Source organism: Cetorhinus maximus, chromosome 20 (assembly GCF_964194155.1).
Source record: "Cetorhinus maximus chromosome 20, sCetMax3.hap1.1, whole genome shotgun sequence".
NCBI classification, from domain to species: Eukaryota; Metazoa; Chordata; class Chondrichthyes; order Lamniformes; family Cetorhinidae; genus Cetorhinus; species Cetorhinus maximus.
The window spans coordinates 94,400,392-94,427,923 of NC_135898.1; the positions used below are offsets into that span (position 1 = coordinate 94,400,392).

Below are 27,532 nucleotides of genomic sequence, written 5' to 3' on the forward strand. Positions count from 1 at the left end.
GGCGCATTGCTGGCACCCACCATCGCTCCTCGATAGTGCCGATGGCTATGAGGAACTGCTGGCCCCTGATTGGCAGGCAGCTCTTTGGGGTCGGAATTTCTCCCTCCGGGGTCCCTGATCTGGGGAAGATTGCTTAAGCGTCTGGCTGGCACTTTATACGACAGTCCTTCTCCAAAGGAGGCAACCCTTGTCCCCCGCCAGCTCTCCAGCCAGTGGGTGGTCCCCTGTCCCCTGGATTAAATTCTGTCTCTCAGGTGCAGGGAGACATCTCAAAGCACTTGAGAATGAGGAGGTGCTGAGCAGGATAGGGAGATGGATCTGGAGACGTGGCCAAAAAAGAAGGGTTTCCTTTGGGAAGCAGTTGGTGAATTGAGGGGAGCTAGGCTGGGCATTCCGGAAGACATGAGCACAGTGTCTGATCAAATAGCCACCAATGACGCAGCAGGGGGTAGCCAGGCATTAGAGATCTGATGGTACATTTAAGGATCTAAAGATAGAGGGCAGCAAGATCAAAATCTCAGCCGTTGAGCATGTGTGACCTCCAAAGTGCCCAACAAACATAGAGGAAATTATGCCACTGTGATGGTGTTGTGGTATTGTCACTGGACTCATAATCCAGGGACCCAGGGTAATGCCCTGAGGACTGGGATTCAAATCCCGCCATGGCAGATGGTGGAATCTGAATTCAATAAAAATCTGGAATTAAAAGTCTGATGATGACCATGAAACTATTGCTAATTGTTGTGAAAACCCACCGGTTTCCCTAGTGTCCTTTAGGGAAGGAAATCTGCTGTCCTTACCCAGTCTGGCCTACTTGTGACTCCAGACCCACAGCAATGTAGTTAACTCTTAAATGCCCTCTGCACTAGGGCAACTAGGGATGGGTAATAAATGCTGGCCTGGCCAGTGATGCCCACAGCCCATCAACGAATAAAAAAAAACTCAACGAATAAAAAAAAAACTCATTCCATTTTTTCAGAGAAACTTTGTCTCTAAATAAAAACCTTGAAAAGGTGACATCACGAAGCTGGAATCACATTGTGGGAAATTTTGACTTTTGGCCAATGTCAGAAGATCTACCCTTCCATTGACTTCAGTGGGTGGCTAATTCGATTTGGCCTGTTTTATACCATCACCCAAATTTGAAATGACCACCACCCCCAGAAAGAAACGTGCTTAAAAAAAAGGTACTCGTTCAGGAACTGGTTCTGTAGTACCAGATTTTTGAAGGAACAATATAACAGAAGTTGGACTGTTCCTTCATGGAGAGAGTTAAATTATTCCAAGTTTTGGAATAGTGATGATTGGTCAAAAGGAGAGGGAAATGCACAAAAGGCAGCTTTGGAGGACTGGGTGGTGCAGGAGGCGAAATAGAACCTGAGGCAGAGTTAGGCTGAGGCGTAACCAAGGGAAGATTTAAAACTAAAAGGCAAGGCTTTTAAACGTTGGAGCTTTGGGGGAACAGGAAGTCAGTGCAACTTGGCAAGGGCCTTTTGCAAGACACAGTTAATGGGAAGCTAAACACCAAGGGCGGAATCATCCCAGATTTGCACTAAGTGCAGTTTCAGGCAGGAAAAATAACTTTTTACCAGGCAGCTTTTCACACCGTATCATCCCGATCCTGCCTCATTAATTATGCATTCCCGGGAAACACGCCATTTTGATGGCTGGGCGGACTCTCATTCACCCACCACGCCATCACCTCGCTGCTTCATCACGCCAGGTGCCATATTTAAAGCCGCGTGCACACCTCTCAGCGCTTCCAGCCCACGACTGCTGCAAACATGACATGGCCCCGAAAGACAAAAAGACTGTAGCCCCCAGGTTCAATGACGCATCCCTCGAGTGCCTTTTGGTGGAGGCTCGCCCTGCTGCCCTCTACCCCCGCTCTGGCTGCAGGATGGGCAGCAACATCAACAATCCAGCTTGGGAGACAGTGGCAGAGGTGGTCAGCGCCAACACCCTGCAAAAGAGCAGCCGCCCAGTGTCAAAAAAGGATGAATGGTCTCCTCCATTCCACCAGGGTGAGTCACTCTTCTCATCACTCTCAACTCACACACTCACAAACCCATCACACATCCACAGGGCCCTCACTCACTGTTGGTTCAAGGGACATCACCATTCACTCACTCACACACACCTTCATTGTCTTCATCTGGTCCATAGGACCACTCACCACCCACATATGCCAGGCATCCTTATCATCTGGCTTGGCAGGCATCCTGCTTACACTCTCTCCATCTGTATTCATGCAGAACAAGCAGGCACACAACACGAGGGAGAGGTCACAGACTGGTGGAGGAATGCCCGACATCAAGGCTCTCACAGACTTTGAAAATGGAGCCATCCAGCTGGCCGGCAAGGATCTGGACGGGTCCTGTGCTGATGGTGAGGTCGGTGGTGTTCTACCTAGTGAGGGTCCAGCAGTGCAACATCCACTGGACAACCATGCTGTGAGTGACGTATCCTGTTTTACAGGCCACTGCCATGCACTAATTATATCCCCTTGCTTTCGCAGGCACATCTGGGAAACAACCAATGGAGTCCATGGCCCAGAGCCTCTGAGCAAGCCCGAAGAAACCTCTAGAGGACATGTCACAGCGCTCACCCGCACCCTCCACCTTCGGTCTGTCCACAAGCATTACCCAGACCTCCCTGTCACTTGCCATTTTAACACTCCACCCTGCTCTCTTGCCCACATGTCTGTCCTTGGCTTGCTGCATTGTTCCAGTGAAGCCCAACACAAACTGGAGGAACAGCACCTCATCTTCCGACTAGGCACTTTACAGCCTTCCGGACTGAATATTGAGTTCAACAACTTTAGATCCTGAACTCCCTCCTCCATCCCCACCCCCTTTCCGTTTCTTCCCCCTCCCTTTTGTTTTTTCCAATAATTTATATAGATTTTTCTTTTCCCACCTATTTCCATTATTTTTAAATGTATTCCATCCATCGTTTATTTCACCCCACCCCCACTAGAGCTACCTTGCTTGTCCTGCTCTCCACTCTTAATTAGCACATTCTTTTAGATAATATCACCACCTTCAACACCTCTTTGTTCTTTTGTCTGTGACATATTTTGGTTATCTCCTCCTATCACTGGCTGCTTGTCCCAACAACACCCCCCCTTAAACCAGCTTATATTTCACCCCTTTCCTATTTCTACTTAGTTCTGTTGAAGGGTCATGAGGACTCGAAATGTCAACTTTGCTCTTATCCGCCGATGTTGCCAGACCTGCTGAGTTTTTCCAGGTTTTTCTGTTTTTGTTGTGCCAAAATTGGGAGAGCTGCCTCAGACTAGTCAAGCGATAGCCTGACATAGTCACACTCACAGAATCATACCTTACAGATAATATCCCAGACACCACCATCACCATCCCCGGACAGACCCAGCAGAGGTGGCAGCACAGTGATATACAGTCAGGAGGGAGTTGCCCTGGGAGTCCTCAACATCGACTCCAGACCCCATGAAGTCACATGGCATCAGGTCAAACAGGGGTAAGAAACCTCCTGCTGATTACCACGTAGTGCCCTCCCTCAGCTGATGAATCAGTGCTCCTCCATGTTGAATACCACTTGGAGGAAGCACTGAGGGTGACAAGAGCGCAGAATGTACTCTGGGTGGGGGACTTCAATGTCCATCACCAAGAGTGGCTCGGTAGCGCCATTACTGACTGAGCTGGCCAAGTCCTAAAGGACGTAGCTGCTAGACTGGGCCTGTGGCAGGTGGTGAGGGAACCAACAAGAGGGGAAAACATACTCACCTCATCCTCACCAACCTGCTTGCCGCAGATACATTTGTCCATGACAGTATCGGTAGGAGTAACCGGCACACAGTCATTGTGGAGATGAAGTCCTACCTTCAGATTGAGGATACCCTCCATTGTGTTGTGTGGCACTACCACCGCGCTAAATGGGATAGATTTCGAACAGATTTAGCAAATCAAGACTGGGAATCCATGAGGCGCTGTAGGCCATCAGTAGCAGTAGAATTGTACTCGAATACACATGTCCCAGCATATCCCCACTCTACCATTACTATCAAGCCAGGGGATCAACCCTGGTTCAGTGAAGAGTACAGGAGGGCATGCCAGGAGCAGCACCAGGCTTACCTAATGAGGTGTCAACCTGGTAAAGCTATAAAACAGGACTACTTGCATGCCAAATAGCATAAGCAGCAAGTGATAGACAGAGCTAAGCGATCCCACAACCAACGGATCAGACCTAAGCTCTGCAGTCTTGCCACATCCAGTCATGAATGGTGGTGGACAATTAAACAACTCACTGGAGCAGGAGGCTCCACAAATATCCCCATCCTCAACGATTGGGGAGCCCAGCGCATCAGTGCAAAAGATAAGGCTTCTCCCCTCCTGACTGCCTTTGGCTTTGGCCTGTCCACTATCTACAAGGCACAAGTCAGGAGTGTGATGGAATACTCCCCACTTGCTTGGATGAGTGTAGCTCCCATAACACTCAAGAAGCTGGACACCGTCCGGGACAAAGCATTTGCTACAATCTTCAGCCAGAAGTGCCGATTGGTGATCCATCTCGGCCTCCTCCGGAGGTCCCCAGCATCACAGATGCCAGTCTTCAGCCAATTCCATTCACTCCACGTGATATCAAGAAACAGCTGAAGGCACTGGATACTGCAAAGGCTGTAGGCTCTGATAATATTCCGACAATAGTTCTGAAGACTTGTGCTCCAGAACTTGCCACACCCCTAACAAAGCTGTTCCAGTACAGCTACAACACTGGCATCTACCCAGTATGTGGAAAATTGCCCAGGTATGTCCTGTACACAATAAGTAGGACAAATCCAACCCGGCCATTTACCGCCCCATCAGTCTACTTGTGATCATCAGCAAAGTAATGGAAGGGGTCATCAACAGTGCTATCAAGCGGCATTTGCCCACTCACTGGCGCCTAGTTTGGATTCTGCCAGGGCCACTCAGTTCCGGACCTTATTACAGCCTTGGTTCAAACATGGACAAAAGAGCTGAATTCCTGAGGCGAGGTGAGAGTGACTGCCCTTGACATCAAGGCAGCATTTGACGGAGTGTGGCATCAAGGAGCCCTAGCAAAACTGAAGTCAATGGGAATCGGGGGAAAACCCTCCGCTGGTTGGAGTCATACCTAGCACAAAGGAAGATGTTGGAGGTCAGTCAGCTCAGCTCCAGGACATCACCGCAGGAGTTCCTCAGGGTAGTGTCCTCAGCCCAACCATCTTCAGCTGCTTCATCAATGACCTTCCTTCCATCATAAGGTCAGAAGTGGGGATGTTCGCTGATAATTGCACAATGTTCAGCACCATTCGTGACTCCTCAGATACTGAAGCAGTCCATGTCCAAATGCAGCAAGACCTGGACAATATCCAGGCTTGGACTGACAAGTGGCAAGTAACATTCACACCACACAAGTGTCAGGCAATGACCATCTCCAACAGGAGAGAACAAAGAACAAAGAAAAGTACAGCACAGGACCAGGCCCTTCGGCCCTCCAAGCCTGCGCTGATCATATTGCCCGTCAACTAAAACATTTTGCACTTCCGGGGTCCGTATCCCTCTATTCTCATCCTATTCATGTATTTGTCAAGCTGCCTCTTAAACACCACTATTGTACCTGCTTCCACCATCTCCTCTGGCAGCGAATTCCAGACACTCACTACCCTCTGCGTAAAAAACTTGCCCCGCACATCTCCTTTATAGTTTTCTCCTCTCACCTTAAATCTATGTCCCCTAGTAATTGACTCTTCCACCCTGGGAAAAAGCTTCTGACTATCTACTCTGTCCATGCCACTCATAATTTTGTAAACTTCTATCAAGTCGCCCCTCAATCTCCGTCACTCTAGTGAGAACAATCCGAGTTTCTCCAACCTCTCCTCATAGCTAATAACCTCCAGGCCAGGCAGCATCCTGGTAAACCTCCTCTGCACCCTCTCCAACGCCTCCATATCCTTCTGGTAATGTGGTGACCAGAATTGCACGCAATATTCCAAGTGTGGCCTAACCATGGTTCTATACCTTGGTTCTATACCTTGGATTCTATAGAGAATCCACCATCGATCCTTGATGTTTAATGGCATTACCATCACTGAATCCCCCAGTATTAACAGCATGGGGGTTACCAGTGACCATAAACTGAACTGGACTAGCCATATAAATACTGTGGCTACAAGAGCAGGTCAGAGGCTAGGAATCGTGCAACTAGTAACCCACCTCCTGACTCCCCAAAGCCTGTCCACCATCTACAAGGCACAAGTCAGGAGTATGATGCAATACTCCCCACTTGCTTGGATGAGTGTAGCTCCCATAACACTCAAGAAGCTGGACACCGTCCAGGACAAAGCAGCCCACTTGATTGGCACCACATCCATAAACATTCACTCCCTCCACCACCGACGCTCAGTAGCAGCAGTGTGTATCATCTACAAGATGCACTGCAGGAATTCACCAAGGCTCCTTCGACAGCACCTTCCAAACCCACAACCATTACCATCTAGAAGGACAAGGGCAGCAGATAGATGGGAACACCACCACCTGGAAGTTCCCCTCCAAGTCACTCACCATCCTGACTTGGAAATATATCGGCCTTTACTTCACTGTCGCTGGGTCAAAATCCTGGAACTCCATCCCTAACAGCACTGTGGGTGTACCTACACCACATGGACTGCAGCGGTTCAGGAAGGCAGCTGACCACCACCTTCTCAAGGGCAGCTAGGGATGGGCAATAAATGCTGGCCCAGCCAGCGAAGCCCACATCCCATGAATTAATAAAAAACAAAGGCCATCTGTGGAGCCCTGAGAGGAGCCACTAGCATAACAACTGAGCGCTGCAGTCAATTTCACAGCCACTGGCAATGAATGCCCTCCATGTTCCTGTGGCACCAAATCCTGCAGTAGCTGGCAGATCTGACCGACCAGTTCCCTAGACACACGCAGTCTTTGGTGACACTAGTTCTCGCTCATCTGCAGGAATGAAAGGCGGTGTCTATAGACCCTGGGTTTGGCCAGATGCCGACCAGCGATGGCTCTCAGTGGCTCTTCAGCGGTGTGTAGGCCCCAGCCACCCCTTCCTCTTGATGGTGTGGTGCCTCCATTGCTCTCATCTCCTTCGTCTCTGCTCTCTGTACGCCACAAGGCATACAGCTAGTTCACCAGGCTCCATGCTCCTGATATACTCCTCCTGCAGGATGAAAGAGAGACACATGCGTTAGCATGGGTGTACTAAAAACCTCTCTTGGTTTAGTCTGAAGGTCTCTTAAAGGCCAGAGTTTAGTGCATTGCATGGCTGCCCGAAACCCAACTCTCCTCCATCCCACACCCCCTGACCGATTGGCAGCAGCTTTGCCCACTGGACTGCAGGCTGTGCTCTCAGCTCAGGCACAGGCATTCTCCTAACCCACACTGCAAGGCTGCACTGTTAGCTTGAACCATGGGAGAGACTGGTCCAAACTGGAACGATGACATTGCAAGGGGCCTCCGCCGGTGACTGCTCCATGGCCAGATTTAGCGAGGAGATTGTACAATGTGCCCAGTCATCCAACTGTTCTGCAGTTCACTAAAACACTCATTAGTTTACAGTCTGTGCCCGAGGGGTGAAAAGCTCTGGAGCACTTGGTGGCACTTTCATGCCTCTGTGTTGCTGAGTGGGCAGATAAGCTGGAGGCCCCACTCCAATCATCTGAACTGTCTCAGCTGCGGAGGACCTTCCCCAATGTCAGGGCCACTTCCCTCTCCCCCCACCCCGCATGTTCTTGTGCACCAACATCAACTGCAGCACAGCCCTTGCACATCCCCCCAACTCGCCTCAGCCGCAGGGCAGCCCTTCCCCTCCTCCCACCCCCGATCAACTCACCTCAACTGCAGGGCAGCCCTTCCCCCCTACCCCACCGTATTTCCCCCCCCCCCCTCCCCCGGCTCAACTCACCTCAGCCACAGGGCAGCCCTTCCCTCCCACCCCAACAACGTGCCTCAACCTTGAAGTCCAATAGGCGACCCTTGCAGGCGCTGTGCAATGTTATTGTGCACTCACCTCCAAGCTCCTCTGGAAGTGCAGCCTGCCAAATGCAGGCCTTATGGATGCTGTTGTGGAACATATCAGTGTGAAATCACGCCAGTGTGCTCGAATGGTCCAGTGTGGGGGTTGATTCCGGCGGGATGGGCTTTATAATGATATGCAGGCGTGTTACAATGAGGTTCCTGTGTGCACTGGTGGGAAACACAGCCATTGACAGGCAGAGCAGACGATTGCAAACTTGTTTCATGACACTGTGAAACTGGTTTTTGGCCCTCTAGCCATATTGCCCGCTCATGCTGCCAGACATGCCCGATGCCAGAGGGCACAGAAAGTTTCACCCCAAGTTAGCTAAAAAAGACAAACAAGGTCCAGTATATAAGAAATAAGGAACACAGAGTAGTTTTCATTGGTTGAAGCTGTTAAGAAAGAAATATTAAACTTAGGACAGTAAGGGTAGATGCAAAAAAACTATAACCAGAAGTGGTGCCAGAGCCCAATACAAATATAATGCAGTTACAATACTTTAAATCGAAACAAAAGGGCATGTTTGAGGTTAAACAGTAAAAACTGAGGAAGGGTGAAGTGTCATGGTGAGTCTTGATTTAAATACAGCCAGAACACAGGAGGCAAGAAAGAGACATATTTGGAGTTTAGGAAGAAATTTCTGGAGGAGCATTGATCAAATAGAAAAAGACAAAAACATGTTGTAGTGAAGAGCAGAGTGGGAGGATAGGTGAAAGAAGACCTCCCTAATGAATATGAACATATGAGCATATGAAATAGGAGCAGGAGGAGGCCATTTGGCCCCTCGAGCCTGCTCTGCCATTCAATAAGATCATGGCTGATTTGTTAGTGTTTCGAGTTCTACATTCCCATCTAATCCCGATAGCCTTTGATTCCCTTGCCTAACAAGAATCTACCTACCTCTGCCTTAAAAATATTCAGTGACCCTGTCTCCATCGCCTTCTGAGGCAGAGAGTTTCAAAGTCGCACAACCCTCTGAGAGAAAAAAATTCCCCTCATATCTGTCTTATAAGGGCGACCCCTAATTTTAAAACAGTGCCCCTTAGTTCTGGACTGATCAACAAGAGGAAACATCCTTTCCATGTCTAATCAAGATCGCTCAGGATCATACATACTTCAATCAAATCACCGCTCACTCTTCTAAACTCCATTGGAAACAAGCCCAGTCTGTCCATCTTATCCTCATATGACAACCCACTCATTCCAGGTAACAATCTGGTAAACCACCTCTGAACTGCCTTCAACGCATTTACATCCTTCCTTAAATAAGGAGACCAAAACTGCACACAGTATTTGAGATGTGACCTCACCAATGCCCTGTATAACTGAAGCATAACATCCTTACTTTTATATTCAATTCCTTTCGGAGTAAAGGAATTCCATTAACACTCTTGATTACATGCTGCACCTGCATACTAACTTTTTGTGACTCATGCATGAGAACACCTAGATCCCTCTGCACCTGTAAATTCTGCAGTAGCTCTCCGTCTAAGTAATACTCCGCTTTTTTTATTCTTCCTGCCAAAGTGAACAACTTCACATTTTCCCACATTATACTCCATCTGCCAGATTTTTACCCACTCACTCAACTTATCTATATCCATCTGCGAATTCCTTGTGTCTTCTTCACAACATACTTTCCCACCATGCCTTCGCTCCCCTCATCTAAGTCAATGATGTAAATTATAAATTTGAGGCCCCAGCGCAGACCCCCACTACTCACATCCTGCGAACCAGACAAAGATTCATTTATGCATACTCTCCGTTTTCTGCCAGGCAGCCAATCCTCTGTCTAGGCTAATATGTTACCCCCTGCACCATGAGCTTTTATTTTCTGCAATAACCTTTGATGTGGCACCTTATCAAATGCCTTCTGGAAATTTAAGTACAACACGTCTACAGGTTCCCCTTTATCCACAGCGCATGTTATTCCTTCAAAGAACTCCAATAAATTGGTTAAACATGATTTCCCTTTCATAAAACCATGCTGACTCTTCCAGATTACCTTGTGTTTTTCTAAGTGTCCAGCTATAACCTCTTTAATGATTGACTCTAACACCTTCCCCATGACAGGCGTCAAGCTAACTGTTCTATAGTTTCCTGTTTTCTGCCTCCTTCCCTTCTTGAATAGAGGGATTAAATTTGCTACTTTCCAGTCTGATGGAATTTTGGAAAATCAGCACAAACGCACTTACTACCTCATTAGCCACCTCTTTTAAAACCCGAGGATGAAGTCCACCAGGACTGGAGACTTGTCAGCCCACAGCTCCGTCAGTTTGCTCAGTACTGCTTCCCTAGTGATTGTAATTTCACCAAGTTCCTCGCTCCCTTCCATCTCCTGATTTACAGCTATTACTGGAATATTTTTTGTATCTTCCATAGTGAAAACAGAAGCAAAATATTTGTTCATTTCATCCACCAATTCCTTATTATCTACTCTTAACTCCCCATTCTCACTCCCTAGAGCATCAACACTCACTTTACCTCATCTTTTCCTGTTTAAATACCTGTAGAAACTCTTGTTATCCGTTTTTCCATTTCTAGCTAGCTTCCTCTCATACTGTAATTTCTTTCTCCTGATTAATCTTTTAGTCATGATCTGCTTTTCTTTATATTCTGACCAATCATCTGACATAGCACTCATCTTTGCGCAGTGATATGTTTTTTTCCTTAAGTTTGATGCTTTCATTAATGTCTTTAGTTAACCACAGATGGTGGGCCCTCTATTTAGAATTTTTTTAATAGTAGGAATATACTTATTCTGAAAAATCCCCTTACATGTCTGTTTCTCTATTGATTTACCTCCTAGCTTAGTATCCCGGTTAACTTCAGCTAGCTCAGCTTTCATGCCCACACAGTTGCCCTTATTTAAGTTTAAAATACTAGTCTTAGACACACTTTTCTCCCTTTCATACTGGATATAAAATTCAATCATATTGTGGTCACTGCTACCTAAGGGTGCCTTTACCCTGAGGTCATTAATCAATCCTGTCACATTACATAATACCAAGTCTAATAAAACCTGCTCTCTGGTTGGTTCCAGAATGTGCTGCTCTAAGGAACTATTTTGAAGCATTCTATGAACTCCTCATCCAGGCTACTACTGCCAATCTGATTTTTCCAGTTTATATGTAGATTAAATTCACCCATAATTATTGTCGTCTCTTTATCACAGCACCCAATATTTCTTCTTGTATACGTTGTCCTACATTGTGGTTACTACCAGGGGGCTTGTAGACCACTCCCACTGGTGACTTCATTCCCCTGCTATTCCTCAGCTCCACCCAAACTGATTCTACATCCTGATCTCCTGAACCGAGGTCATCTCTAACTGTTGCACAAATGCCATCCTTGATTAACAGTGCTACCCCTCCACCTTTACCTAGCTTCCTATTCTTCTTTAATGTCATAGACCCCTCAATATTCAGGACCCAATCCTTGTCTTCCTGCAGCCATGTCTCTGTAATGGCTATCAGATCATATTTATTTACTTCAATACGGGCTATCAATTTGATTACTTTGTTATGAATGTTACATGCATTCAGATACAGAGCCTTTAGTTTTATCTTTTTGTTATCTTTGTGACATCTAGTCTTGATTCTTGGTGCATTCTTAGGTTTTTTTTCTCTGTCCCTTCCTGTCATTCTCTGACCCTCATTTCCCATATTACCATTTTTCTCCCTTACTTTGTCTCTTACTCTTTGATATATCACATCTTTCCCACATTTGATCCCTTGCCCCCACTATTCAGTTTAAAATCCTCCCTACTTCCCTAGTTATGTGGTTCACAAGAACACTGGTCCCCGCATGGTTCAGGTGTAGACTGTCCTAATGGTAACAGCTCCCACTTTCCCCAGCACTGGTACCAGTGCCCCACGAACCAGATCCCACTTCTCCCACACCAATCTTTGAGTCACATGTTCATCTCTCTAATTTTTATGTACCCTAAGCCAATTTGCACGCAGCTCAGGTAATAATCCACGGATTAATTTCAATTTAGTACCGAGCTCCTCATTCTCTCTATGCAGAACCTCTTCCCTAGTTCTATTTATGTCATTGGTACCTATATGGACCATGAAAACCAGATCCTCCTCTTCCCATTGCAAGTTCCTCTGCAGCCTTGAGCAGATGTCCTGAACCCTGGTGCTGGGCAGGCAACACAGCCACCTGGACTCTCACTCTTTGCTGCAGAGAACAGTGTCAATCCCCCTCACTATACTGTCCCCTACTACACTACATTCATTTTTGTTCCCTTCACTAGAATGGCTGCCTGTACCATGGTGTCATGGTCAGTTTGCTTATCCACTCTGCAGCCCCCACTCTCATCCAAATAAACTAAGAGAACCTCAAAGCTGTTGGACAATTGCAGATGCTGACACTCCTGCACTCCTGCACTCTGGGTCCCCTTACCTGCCTCACTTACAGTCACACCCTCCTGTCCCTGACCACTGACCAAATTAGAAGATCCTATCCTAAGTGACTGCCTCCTGGTATAAAGCATCCAGGTAACTTTTCCCCTCCCTGATGTGTCGCAGTGTCTGCAGCTCAGCCTCCAGCTCAATGACTCTGAGCTGAAGTTCCTCAAGCCACAAACACTTACTGTAGACGTGTTTGCCCTGGATCACAGTGTTATCCAGGAGCTCCCACATGCTGCAGCCTTGACACGTCACCTGTCCTGCCATCCTTAATGTGTTTTAAATAATTACTTAATTATATTATTTACTTATTTACGTTGCTTTCTTATATATTTTGTTAGCTTTACAACCAATTTGTAAACTATTTTAAACCTTAGGAGTAGAATAGACCTTAGCCACTTACCAGATTCTCACCAAACAGCTCTGTCCCCTGTAGTAGAGCAAGAACCAATTCCTACAGGGTGAGAAAAATAGAAAAAGAAACACTTCCTTCCCCTCCCCCCGCTTCACTGAACTCCCCCTCTCACCAAACTCCAAGTTTGCACTCAGTTTCCTCAGCTGCGCTCCGTTAGATAAGCTTTTCCCTGTGTCCTCCATAGAAATGGGAGAGGTGCTAAGATGTATCCCCAGAAAGCCTTGGACAGAGTTGGGCTTTATGGGATTTCATGGCGAATTTAGATTAAATAAAATAGTTCCATATCGTTCAATAAAATCAAAAGGTTTGGAGTCAGATAAACATTTTACTCTTTGTTTCGAAGCAAGTTGGAAACTTCTAAGCTTAAAACTTCGCCCTGAAGCGCTGACAGAAAACTGTAGCTGGAAGAGGTAATTACTTTCCAGGAAATAGCACAAAAACCCAGCCAAAGAATGGTAAAAAGATTTAATCACTCTATTCACTGCCGAAGCACAAACACCTGTTGTTTTGCTGAAAAAACTACAGATGCCGGGATCATTAACATTTGAGACAAGCAGGGACTAAACTTCAGATTTTGGCAAAGGAACAAATTACTCTTTATAAGTTCTTGGTCATGTGCAAAGTACAGTTCTGACTTTTTTACATACGCCCCCATAAAAATTGCTGTTTTTCCATCTCTCTTTTTTGGATCTCCCCACTTTACCATTTTGTCACATTTCTCTCCTCACAGAATATAACCTCTGGCTGAGATTTATGTCCATAATAGTCACTGACAGAGGGAGCAATGGGTTTGTGCATCCCACTTGTCTTTCTTTCCTTTTATTTTGATTCCTAATGCAAATTATAGGACTCATTGCAAGTTTTGGCTGGTGCTTGGATTTGAAGAATAAATAAAAACTATATATTTATTTGCACTTAATATAGCTGCAAGTTTATACTGGGATCACAATGTGCTGCTGCTCTATTACACGATATTACACCGGGAGCGACCTTAATGAGTTGAGTGTGGGACTTTGGCCCCACAAGGAAAGGAAGTCCCGCCCTTGAGGGCTGCCAGCCAATCTGATTGGCCAGCAGGTGAGTAGTCCCAGCAGAACCAAAAGCAAGTACTGACTAATGCTGGGGCTACAGAAGACCCCAGGAAGAAGTGTCATGGATGGCAGACTAAGGTAAGTCGGGCTTTTTGGGTGGGGAGGGTTGGGGACCTTAGGGAGGAGGGGACGGGAGAGGAGGGAGGAATGGGGAGTTTTAGAAACCGGGGAGAAAGGTGGGCATAAAGTTGGGGGGCGGGGGATAACATCTTGGGGGTTTCCCCTGATGAGCACTAGGCACCCCCCAAAGGAATTACCCCTCCCCCTTCCTTCCTGCCTTTTCACCTCAGTTGGTGAAATAGTGGGCTGGCCACTTACCTCAGGTTTGCATTGAATGGATGAATCCTTACCAGGTGGACACCCGAGGCTGATCTCCCCATCACCGCTGGCTCTGTCCTGCTCCACTCCTGTGAGCTCAGATGCCCTCTCCTCGAATTCCATCAGAGACCTGGAAAATGGTCACCTCCCCTCCCGTCTCCCCACGTTCTCCGCGATTGTGATGGAGCCTCTCCTGAACAAAGAACAGAACACGTTCGAGCATGTGGAAGGATCGGAGCGGTGGAAATTGGGTCATTTATCAAACCTCCCCTCGTAAAATATCCCACTTTTGTGGCACATCATCACTGGTGTGAATTGGATGGAAGGATTGTGGACCAGCTCCCTCCAGAGCGCTGAACAAATCCACATGCAAAGGGAAGGCTCAGACAGGCATGTGACCTGTGGAGGTTGCTGGTTCCCTCTGTGCCTAAGCCGGTTCAACTGCTTCCCACCCCCCTACCCACCCCCTCCATGCAGTGTCCCATGTCTGCTGAAGGGTGAGGGTGGGGTGGGGGGGGGGGCACAGTGGGAAATCCAGTGCAGCGTGGATGTGAGGCAGGAGATGCCAGTGCCAGTGGACCTTGGACCCTGACATATTGGAATCTTTATGGCTTATGCGACCACCTGATGAGACTTACCCTGGCGGAGCAAATAAGGTCGTTCATCCTCTCCTGGCACCATGTGGCCGACCTCTTGTGCACCCCCTGGGCACTGACGGCATCGGCCACCTGTGCCCATGTGGCGCTGGTATCCCTGCTTGGCCTCCTCCTCCCATCGGGCAGGTACAGCACATTCCTGCCCAACTCGACATGGTCCGGGAGGACGTGCAAGGAGGCGGCACTAAATTTCGGAGCTGGGCCGGTGGCTGACCTTGCCGACACCTCTCTGCCTTTGATCTGACGTTGTGGATGCCTGGGTGCCTTTTAAGTCACCCCCCTTGCCACTGTCACCATCCCACCCTAACCCACCCAAACAGCCCCCGCCAATGTCATCACCCCACACCCCAACTAATGTCATCACCGCCACCCCAACCCCCACTCCACCTCACCACTAAAGTTCAAGGAGACACCTTACGCAACCAATGTCCCCTCCCCCTCCTCCCCCTCATCTTGCCCCCCACCCCTGTCCTCCACCTCCTCCCCCCACCCTACATCCCCCCACCCTACATCCCCCCTTCACTCGCCTCCTCCCTCCTCCTGTACCCTCTCTGCCCCCCTCATCACCCCTCCTCCTCCTCCCCCTCCCCCTCACTTCCCTCCCCACATTCCCCCTCCTCCCCACCCCCCTTGCTCTCTCCTCCTCCCTCCTCCTCTTCCCCCTCCCCCCTCGTCACCCCTCCTCCCCCCCACCCTCCCCCCTCCCTACCACCCTCCCACCCCCTCCCCTTCCCCCTCCCCCCTCGCCCCTCTGCCCCTCCCCCCAGACCAGCTAAAAGACTTTGGGCGGGAATTCCCAGTCCTGCAGGATTGGAAAATCTCAATGTTTCAAGTCTGTATAGCTCTTCTTTGGAGCTTTCTTTCTCTTCGCCATTCAAAGATTATTTTACATCTGGGATGTCTGGAGTGTAACAGTCAGAAACAAAATGCAAAACTTTATAGATCTAAACTTTTGCTGTGTCTATTGGCACTGCAGCCAGTTTGAATCACATCTATGGGACAGCACCTTACACAACTTTTCACTGTAGGTCAGGGAATAGTTGTAGACAAATTATCATACAATATTGTTTTGTTGACCTTCTCTAAAACCTAACAGCACCTTGAACTAATCTCCTGATGTGTCGATTTACAGCAATAAAAGCCTGTAGCACATACCGGGACAGGCCAGAAAACACTTGGGTCCACTTTAAAAGCAGAATTATAGAATTATAGGCAGTATATACGTGGTATAATGTTCTTACAGAGCAGCATTTCCTCTGACCTATCATGACAAATGGCATTCCTCTTTGTGACATAAGAGATGAATGTAAAGTTTGCATTTGCAGTTTGTCCCATTGACAGATAAAACCTAGGCAGCTGATCACTAATCTAGAAGAACTTCAAAATGCATTATATTGACGGTCATGTGCAGGAGGTTTGAATCCTGTTACAAATTTACACCATTCCCTCATGAAATATTTCGAATGGCTGGAGATATGTTTTTATAGTAAAGTATTTATAAACCATCCCTTGCTTATTGGTGTAGCCCATAGGGGGCGTCCTTCCTATTGATTAATCAGGGACACACTGCCCTTATGAAGTATTTCCTTCATTGAGATTCCATTATCCTACACCCAAATCCAGTCAAATCTATTGACAGTTCTGGAAAATAGGCGATCGCTGGATAAATTAAATCCCGGCTGATAAAGTAGTAACTGTTGGAGTGACGGCAACATTTACAATATGATGGTCATGGATTATTCCAAGCTGTAGTTATGAAAATGGGGATATTACCTCTGCCACCAACAAAAGAATGCCTGTGGTTTTAGTTTAGTTGAATAAATAATACACGGTTTCCTGTGTCAATATTTTATGTGCAATGGAAAAGAGTCACAAGTTTTATGGTAATGAATTTGAAAGTCCCATCGTACTCCACAATATTGTGGCTGGACAAGAGAAACCTCAATTACGGGAGAAAGGTCTTTGCCCTTAATGGTTTTCCTAAGAAATTCTGGTTCAAACTTTAAAGACTTAAGAGGACTGATTTCTTCTGTACCCTAGGTGTGGAAGAAGTATGATTCTGGATTCTGTAAATGTTTTTTTTAAAGAATGCAACAACAACTTGCATTTACTGTAGTAAAACATTCTAAAGGCACTTCACAGGAGCATTACTAGACAAAATTTGACACTGAACCGCATAAGGAGAGGTTAGAAAAGACTGTTGCCAAAAGCACTGTTTTGAAATAAGGTGTTTCCCATTTAAGACGGAGATGAGGAGGGATTTCTTCTCTCAGATGAGCGTTAGTGTTTGGAATTCTCTTCCCCAGAGAGCAGTGGAGGTTGGGTCACTGGATATATTCAAGACTGAGTTAGACAGATTTTGGATCTATAAAGGGTTATGGGGGGGAGCAGGCAGGAAAGTGAAATTAAGGCCACAGTCAGATCAGCCATGATCTTATTGAATGGTGAGCAGGCTCGAGGGGTTGAATGGCCTACTCCAGTTTTTATTTCTTAATGTTTTTATTGGCCAATGAGACAGGTTTTAGAGAGTGTTCTGGAGGAGCAAAAAATAAGTAGAGATGTGGAGAGTTCTAGGGAGGGAATTTCAGAGCGTAGGGGCCTAAATGACTGAAGACACACCGGCCAATCAAGGGCTGAAGGAAATTGAGGGATGTGCAAGAGACCAGAACTAGAGGAATGCAGACAACTCAGAAGATTGTAGAGCAGGAGGTGGTTACAGAGCTGGAGAGGGCACACAAGAATGTTTTATATGTGTAATCAGATGGATAAGAAATCTTGGTCATCTATTTTTACAATTAAAAACTGCACTGAATGTTTGTTGCTAGCAATTCTTTTCTATTTTAATAAATTAGTAAGTGAATGAAGATCTTTAAAATTTCGGGATTTACAATGTTACTTTGAATATATTAAAGTAAAAAAGTTAAAAATTGAATTTGGAATACAAAGCTAGTCTCAGTGATGGCGACCGTGACAACAATCATCGATTGTTGTAAAAACCCATCTGGTTCACTAATGCCTTTTAGAGAAGGAAATCTGCCATCCTTACCTGGTCTGGCCTACATGTGACTCCAGACCCACAAAACGTGGTTGACTCTTAACTGCCCTCTGATTGGCCTAGCAAGCAGCTCAGTTCAAGGGCAATTAGGGATGGGCAACAAATGCTGGCCTTGGCAGCACCGCCCACATCTCATTAAACAATAAAAAATATATCAAAGGGGAAGAAGAAGCAATACATTAGAAGGAATCAGCCAACAGTTATAAAACCTGTCGAAATTGGACTTCGGTGCAATTTATTTATGTCCTTGTTCTTATATTTTTCTTTTTCCTTGATGGGCTAGCTTCTTCATGCAGCTTAGAACCTGAATTTTGCAGAGTGGACCCTTGACAGATAAATACTGAGCAGTATTTAATACAGGGTATGGGGAGCTGGCGAGAGTTCCACATCACATGGAAGTCCCACCAAATTAAATGCCGAACAGGCACTCAAGTGGAGAGTAGCGGACCACCTCGGGATCAAGGACCCCAGGAGTGGAAATTCTGCAACCCCCCCTCAAGAGCTGCCGGCCAATCAGAGGCTAACCACTGTAAATTGCAGACAGTGCCAGTGGAGCATTAATTGCCCACTTAAGGGTCTTAATTGACAGCAGGAGGGAAGGCTTTCCACCCTGGACATAATCATGGCAGAAGGCGGGAAGGCGGTGGGGTTCCCATGTGCCAGCCTCCCGCCAGATTAAATGCCCTCCACACCCCCCACCACCACCTTTTTTAATTCATTCACAGGATGTGGGCTTCGCTGGCTGGGCCAGCATTTGTTGCCCATCCCTAGTTGCCCCTGAGAAGGTGGTGGTGAGCTGCCTTCTTGAACTGTTGCAGTCCATGTGGTGTAGGTACACCCACAGTGCTGTTAGGAAGGGAGTTCCAGGATTTTGACCCAGTGACAGTGAAAAAACGGCGATATATTTCCAAGTCTGGATGATGAGTGACCTGGAGGGGAACTTCCAGGGAGTGGCATTCCCATCTATCTGCTGCCCTTGTCCTTGTAGATGGTAGTGGCCGTGGGTTTGGAAGGTGGCGTCGAAAAAGCCTTGGTGAGTTCCTGCAATGCATCTTGTAGATGGTACACACTGCTGCTACTGTGCATCAGTGGTGGAGGGAGTGAATGTTTGTGGATGTGGTGCCAATCAAGTGGGTTACTTTGTCCTGGATGGTGTCAAGCTTCTTGAGTGTTGTTGGAGCTGTGCACATCCAGGCAAGTGGGGAGTATTCCATCACACTCCTGACTTGTGCCTTGTAGATGGTGGACGGACTTTGGGGAGTCAGGAGGTGTGTTATTCACCACAGGATTCCTAGCCTCTGACCTGCTCTTGTAGCCACAGTATTTATATGGTTAGTCCAGTTCAGTTTTTGGTCAATGGTAACCCCCATGATGTTGATAGTGGGGGTTCAGCAATGGTAATGCCATTGAACATCAAGGGGCAATGGTTGGATTCTCTCTTGTTGGAGTTGGTCATTTCCTGACACTTGTGCAGTGTGACTGTTACTTGCCACTTGTCAGCCTAAGTCTGGATATTGTCCAGGTCTTGCTGGAGAAGCTTGCCTCTCCAAACTCACCCCTGGGATGGGCATTAAATTCTGGCCAATAAATCTGAAATAATCAGTTTGGATGAATTCAGATTTTAGCTAGTCACATTTGGTTATGAATGGGGATAGCAGGTGAAGCTATTTTTCCAGATTTCGTAGAGCATTAGTGATCATATAAGTCACTGCTTGTAAGTAAGTCTACTTTTCTGGGAAATGAGGAGGAAATTTTAAGGTGCCAGTAATTACTGATAGGGAAGTGTCGGAAACATTGAAAGCAATGAAAGAGGATAGGACCCCATGCACCCAAGGGTGCCTCAGGAAATGGCTGACCAAATTAATCACATTGGTGAGGACCATTTGCAAATCAATCGAATTAGGAATTGCACCAAAGATTGTAAAGGAGACAACCAATAAGCTATATTTAAAGAAATAAGCCTTGACCTTTTTTATGTGTAAACGGTTTGAGGCCTTTGTGAAGAAGCATATCATAAGACACTTACAGGGCGAGGATTAGGATTAGTCGATACAGCGCTGTGTAGACAATCAGTTATGGAATGAGAGTCGTGGATTGACAACTTGTTCCATCGAAGGAGATGGAGGGAGGTCATACACAGAGTTGTGGTGGAGTGGTATGTCATGGGGTGCCCCAAAGATAAGTGTGGGCACCTTTGCTATTCACAGTTTATATCAATGAAATGAGAATAAAGGCAAAACCGTCAAGGTTTGCTGATGAGGCCAGGGTGGTTAGGGGTTGGATGTAAATGTTCAAGAGCAGAATGTTCAGGTGCAAGAGATCTAAAAAAGATTGAGAAGATAGACTAAAAGTGAACTGATAGTCTCAGGAATTGAACTGGCTACTAAAGATATCTGAACCTTGAATCTGAGAAATGATTGCTCGGAACTACAGCTAATAACCTTGTTCTTATTAAGACTTTAATTTAGGTGAAGCACTGACCTCCCAAATACAACAACTAGCCTCAGATTTATCCTTATCATTTTAAACATGACCTTGCACTTTATTTCAAGCAATAGTTATTCCCCTGTTGGCAGGCCACCACGACTGGAGCGTTTTACAACCATTGTTGAGTATTTCTGTGGGCATATCAGTCATTTTGTTCCTGATTTATGACATCTGCGACCATGTGCCTATTCTAGTCATTCACTGCCCTTACTATCTTAGTATTTGCCAAGGGCAAGTTCTGACCCTGAAGTTTACGGGCTCTCTGCATTCTGGCTTCACTGCTTTTACGCTAAACACATGAATTAGATAAATAGCAGCTCTTACGGACATCACGTTAGCATCTCATTAATTTGGATATGATGACATTAATCCTGAAGTAAATAAACTAATTAATATTAGGTTACATTATAATAAGGATTTCCTTCCCCTCCCTTTCTCCCAATGGTTTACTGTAATTAGTGGCAGTCTGTAGCCTCATTTATACTATTTATTTAGAGTAACTAGTTAGTGATGTAGGAGTGATATTCCAAAATTACATCTTCTTTGAGTTTGCAAGACTAGAAAACTATCCCTTGAGCTACTAGTTTTCTTTCCAGGGGTGTGGTTAATCAGGTATAACCCCCTGCAACTTGCAGCAATGATCTAATTTTCCAACCCACGGTGAAGGCAGGTGTCTGAGTGACCATTGTTGGAATGTCAATGAGGAAACCTCCCCTGAGACGGGGAAAAACACCAGGGTCAACTGTGGGATATTCCTGGCGGATACATCCCTGCACTTGTGCCAGGTTGTGGCCGCCGGGGATTTTTTTGCCTCAAACGAAATTTTTTGCTGTGTTCAAAATCAGGGACAAATCTTTCCCATGGTGCTGGTGTATCCTTGATCAAAGTTGGTTCCAATTGGCTGTCATTTCTTCTGCAAGAACTGGGGGCATTATACTTTTTGGTTTATACTGCATGCATTGGTGTCCATTTTACTTTATGCAGCACATGCTGAGAAACAGGCTTGTCAGTGAAGAAACAAAAACAGAATTACCTGGAAAAACTCAGCAGGTCTGGCAGCATCGGTGGAGGTAATTCTGTTTTTGTTTTGGATTCCAGCATCCGCAGTAGCTTTTAGCTTTTTGTTTTTGTCAGTGAAGAGCGGCCAGAGCATGTGGAGTGCTTTACTCAGGGGGATGTTAGCTGAATACACACAGACTCTGCAGAAAAGAACATGAGTTGGAGAGCTTAATAGGCCAAATTGCAAAAAAGTTGGGGTACAGTTTCCTCTTTGAGCACAACTGGGAAGCACAATCTCAGAGTAAGAGGTCACCCATTTAAGACAGAGATGAGGAGGAATTTCTTCTCTCAGAGGGTTGTTAATCTGTGGAATTCTTTACCGCAGAGGGCTGTAGAGGCTGGGTTGATAAGTACACTCAAGGCTGAGATAGACAGATGTTTAATCAGTAAGGGAATCAAGGGTTATGGGGAAAAGGCAGGAAAGTGGAGTTGAGGATAATCAGATCAGCCATGATCTCATTGAATGGCGGAGCAGACTCGATGGGCCAAATGGACTACTTCTGCTCCTACGTCTTATGGTCTCATCTGGGTACAAATTGCACTTGAAATTGCTGTGTTTCTGAAGTGAAGTTATGCTTTAAATTTCCACCCAAACTTATTTTGCATAATCACAAACATGAAACCTCCCATGAACCAGCAATTGCAGAGTGTAAGAGAACATAACAGTTTATTGTTTTCTTTCCATTAAAATATATTCATTGATATATTTAAGAGCAGTAACCTGGGGCAGTTTTATTAAAATGGCTGAAAATGGGTTTATCATAAAAATAAGTGTCTAGTTCTCAATCTGATTTTAAATTGCTGAAAGTGACTTCAAAAAACCTACATTGAACCATTTGCTAGTTTTGTTCACTGGCTAGTTTCTTAGAAGATTAAATGTTTTTTAACATGCAAAACTTTTTGAAACATGCCTACTAGTGCTTACACACCTAATAAAGCGAGCTCAATTTCAAAAACCTCCTCAAACAGACACGCATTATTTTGATCTGGTGTCTTGGTTACTTTTGTCCTCACCAAGCTTACGTTAAAATTGCTCTCTGATCAGATTGGTCGTTGACATCTGGCTCTAGACTCTAGCTTTCCTGAAATCGAACCCTTCCATAGAAATAGTTCACTGTTGATTGAGGGATGAGTATTGGTAAGACACTGGAGACAATTCCCCGCTCTTCTTTAAAATAACACCATGGGATCTTTTACTTTTCCCGAGAGGGAAAATGGGGTCTTGGTTTCGTGACTCATCTGAAAAGACATTCAACAATGCAGCACTCCACCAGCTTTGGGAGAAATGATCTTCAAAGCAGCGTTAAAGATTACGTTAACTCATTGATGTTAGACATAACTTGCATTTAAAATTTCCTGATCTTTTGCATTGGTTTAGCCTATTACCCCTATTTTGCTCTGATAATACTAGTGCAAATTAACAGAAACTTTATCCCATTATGTCACTTTATAGTACAACATGCAGTTTTACTGGGTAGTCCGTGTATGTTAAAAATGGAATTTTACGTGTGGATGATGCCTTCACTCTTATAATAAAGCACCCATCACTCTTTGGGTAACTCAAATTACTTTAAACTAAATGCTTCAAAATTGTAACATTTAATCTGCAATGTGACATCAAACAAGCAAGTTTTAACACTCCCCAGTCTAGACTGGGTCAGCTTTAATGGGATTATGCGGAGTCTGGTAACAATAATTAATTCCAGCTGTGTGTTCCCATCAGCCCAAAATATTTTGACAAATGACCAGTAGGATCTAAATATCAATTATCACTATGTTAATTGGCAAACTGTCCTGACAGTTGTTGTGAAAGGCTTCTGGTTTTGCTACACTGATTCCTTATATTTTCAGCTAGCATTCCTTTAAGAAACGTGCTGTTCGAACAGAGTGTAATAACAGCCTCCCATTATAAAAGGTCACTGCATTAGATACAAACCCATGGGATAGATAGATAGGCATTAACTTCGATTAAGAATAGTTAGCTGAAATGAACAGGTTAGTTAAAATGGGACCAAGGAATGTTATGTGAACCTATTACTTTTGACTTGAGCAGTGAGTTCTAGCTTGATTTTTTGGTTTCTCTAAAAATAGCTACTTTGGCACTTATTCTGCGAAAATTATCTGCAACATAATCAACAGTTTGCTTGCCACCTTTCACATATTTACACGGGTCTTCAGGTTCTACAGGAATGAAATAAAACCTCGGACATTTTCATTCAATCTGTGACTCACTGGGCAGCCCATGGATCAGAAAGTTATGGATTCCACTCCAAAGACTTGAGCATAAAATCGAGACTGACATTCCAGTGCAGCACTGAGGGAGTGCTGAACTGCCAGTGGTGCTGGGATACCGGGGACGGGGAGGTTATTTTATGAGGGAAGGTTGAACAGTCTGGGTCTGTATCCATTGGAGCTCAGAAGGTTGAGAGGTGATCTTATCGAAACATATAAGATCCTGAGGGGACTTGACAGGGTCAATGCTGAAAGGACGTTTCCCCTTGTGGGAGAGACTAGCATGAGAGGGGACACAGTTCAAACATTCGGGGTCTCCCATTTAAGATGGAGATGAGAAGAACTTCTTTCTCTCAGAGTGTCATGTATCTTTGGGTCTCTCTTCCCTTGAGAGCAATGGAGGCAGAGTCAATGAATATTTTTAAGGCAGGGGTAGATAGCTTCTTGACTAACAAGGGGGTGAAAGGTTATCAGGGGGTAGGCAGGAAAGTGGAGTCGAGGCCACAATCAGATCAGCCATGATCTTATTGAACGGGGGAGCAGGGCTCAAGGGGCTGAGTGGCCCACTCCTGCTCCTAATTCATATGTTTGTATGTTTCGGACCAGTTGTTAAACCCCCTAAGGTGGGTGTAAAAGGTTCCATTGCATTATTTTGATGAAGAGTAAGGGGGTTCACCCCAGCGTATTGCCCACTATTTATTCCTCAACCAACATGATGAAATCAGGTTATCTGGCCATCACCTGGTTGTAGTTGGGGGAGCATGCTATGTGCAAATTGGCTGCCACGTTTCCTACATTACAACAGTGCACTTCAAAAATACCCCATTGGCTGTAAAGGGCTTTGCGATGTCCTGTATATACAAAACTTCCTTTCTAAAGCTACAAATGTTTAGAGGATGTAAAAAACAGATCGGCACCCTTATAAGCTGCGCCCATTGCCCAATTCCTATTCTCACTGAGCGCCAGTACCCACTGACCCAAATCCCTGCTCACCCCAATCTTCCTGTGCCAAAGACTATTGTGATTTTACAAAGATTGTCATTGTGAACAAACTGTGCATTATGTGCCAATGAAATGTCCAGTGAGAATGTCACCATTTTTATTTTCAAATACCTGGATGTACATCATGATGCAAAACAGTGATTTAAGCAGAGCTGCCAACTTTGCACAAATAATATTAGAAAGTTGCAGCTTATAATTGGCCATTGTGGTAACCATTACTTGCAAAGTTTTTGATTCTCGTTCGTTTTTGTTCAAATACATTAAACAATAACAAATTGCATTTATATAGCGTACTTCTATCTTAAGGTGCTTCACAGAGCTGCATTCAGAAAGCATTGGAAACATTGGGCGGGATTTTTAGTTTGGCATGTGGGTGTGTGACCGACACACCTGAGTGTAAAATAGCGCGTGATGACTCGAGCGTCCCTACATTAGCCCACGCTTGCGCGATATTTTGGTCGGTGGGTGTGCGCGGAAGTTGGAAGTGGGCCCGCCGACAACTAAGAGGGAAATTAAGCCCATTAAAGTTCCAATTGTCCCCGATTTTTCGTGGTCCGTCCAACCTTACAGTTGGCGGACGGGCGAATCTGCCAGGCGGACTTTGCATTTTTGACGAAACCTCATCCAGGGGCGGGATTAGGTTTCCCTTATTCAATTTAAAAAATTAAAATGTTTGGACAGAATTTTCATCATCTTTTGTTCAGGTGATCGATTCTGATGTGTGGACATATTTTTCTGGATTTTAAAATCTTTACTGATTGCTTTTAAATTCTTCAGCTCCCTGAGGCAGCTTTCTTGAAAACATACAATGTTTTGGTCTCAACTACTTTCTGTGGTAGTGAATTCCACAGATTCACCACTCTCTGGGTGAAGAAATTTCTCCTCAGCTCAGCCCTAAATGGTCTACCCCGTGTCCTCAGACTGTGACCCCTGGTTCTGGACTCCCCCACCACCAGCAACATCCTTCCTGCATCTACCCTGTCTAGTCATGTTAGAATTTTATAGGTTTCTATGAGATCCCCCCTCATTCTTCTGAACTCCAGTGAATATAATCCTAACCAACTCAATCTCTCCTCATATGTCAGTCCTGCCATCCCAGGAATCAGTCGGGTAAACCTTCGCTGCACTCCCTCTATAGCAAGGACATCCTTCCTCAGATAAGGAGGCCAAAACTGTACACAATATTCCTGGTGTGGTCTCACCAAGGCTCTGTACAATTGCAGCAAGACATCCCTGTTACTGTACTCGAACCCTCTGGCTATGAAGGCCAACATACCATTTGCCTTCTTTACCGCCTGCTGCACCTGCATGCTTACCTTCAGTGACTGGTGTACAAGGACACCCAGGTCTCGTTGCACATTCCCCTCTCTCAATTTATAGCCATTCAGATAATAATCTGCCTTCCTGTTTTTGCTACCAAAATGGATAACCTCACATTTATCCACATTTTTCTGCATCTGCCAAGCGTTTGCCCACTCAGCTTGTCCAAATTACACTGAAGCATTTCTGCATCCTCCTCACAGCTCACCCTCCCACCCAGCTTTGTGTCATCTGCAAATTTGGAGATATTACATTTAATTCCCTCATTTAAATCATTAATATATATTGTGAATAACTGGGGTCCCAGCACTGATCCCTGCGGTACACCACTAGTCACTGCCTGCCATTCGGAAAAAGACCCATTTATTCCTACTCTTTGTTTCCTGTCTGCCAACCAGTTTTCTATCCATCTCAGTACACTACCCCCAATCCCATGTGCTTTAATTTTACACGCCAATCTCTTATGTGGGACTTTGTCGAAAGCCTTCTGAAAGTCTAAATAAACCACATCCACTGGCTCCCCCTCATCAACTCTACTAGTTACATCCTCGAAAACTTTCAGTAGATTTGTCAAGCATGATTTCCCTTTCGTAAATCCATGCTGACTCTGTCCGATTCTGCCACTGTTTTCCACGTGCTCAGCTATTAAATCATTTATAATTGTGAGCTCCCACGATGTGGTGCGGCGCACATGGACCCAGTGCCGCAAGCGCTTCAACGACCTGCTGCGCGCGGGAAGGGTGAGTAACATGTTGGCATCGTTCACTGCACCCATCATGTAACCTTCTCCCCCGCTGGCGGACCACCCATGTCTGAGTGGCCTGACTGCAATGAGACAGTGACGGCCTGTGTCCTTAACTGGGTGGCCCACCAGATGTTGTCTATGCGTTTGTCAGCATGAGAGGGTGGCGATGAGATGGGTTCTGCACCCGCAGCATGTGGTGCAGTGACACCCACATGACTGTGGTGGGGTCAACCTGGAGGAGCTACACCCAGGCGCACTGGTTGAGCTCCACGACAAGTGGAAATCAGGGTGATGACACGGTGTGAGGGGATCTACAAGGTCCTGTGGCACAGATGGATCTGCTGCCCTCCACCTCATTGTGCTTCCTTGTAATGGCTAGTTCAACTGTGTTCTCCCAACTGTGATGAAGGCAGCATGTGAGGCGGTGGGGGGTGGGGGGGGGGGGTGGTATGGGGTGGGGTTGGCGGTGGGGGGAAATGGGGGGTATGGGGTGGGGGTGGGGGGGTGGGGGGATGAGGTGGGGTTGGGGGGGTGGTGGGGAGGTTATGGGGGGTGGGGGGCTGGCGGGAGAAAGGACCAGGCACATTAGTGTGAGTGCCAGCCACCAGTGGGTGAAGGATGCACTGCAGCCCTGCAGTGGCCAACTGGGCTTGGGGTGGGCCGGCCGCCAGGAGATTGATGGTACAATTATCACTTA

General features: G+C 46.0%; 1 protein-coding gene across 1 annotated transcript in view; it reads left to right on the forward strand.

Annotated features, from left to right (window-relative positions):
- Positions 1–204: 204 nt before the first annotated feature.
- The window catches only part of pdcd4b (programmed cell death 4b), a 386,498-nt gene continuing 359,170 nt past the window's right edge, over positions 205–27,532 (forward strand). Inside the window, exon 1 of the mRNA XM_078565178.1 lies at positions 205–212. The gene's annotated coding sequence lies outside the window, so the exon portion shown is untranslated. The remainder of the gene's footprint in view (positions 213–27,532) is intronic.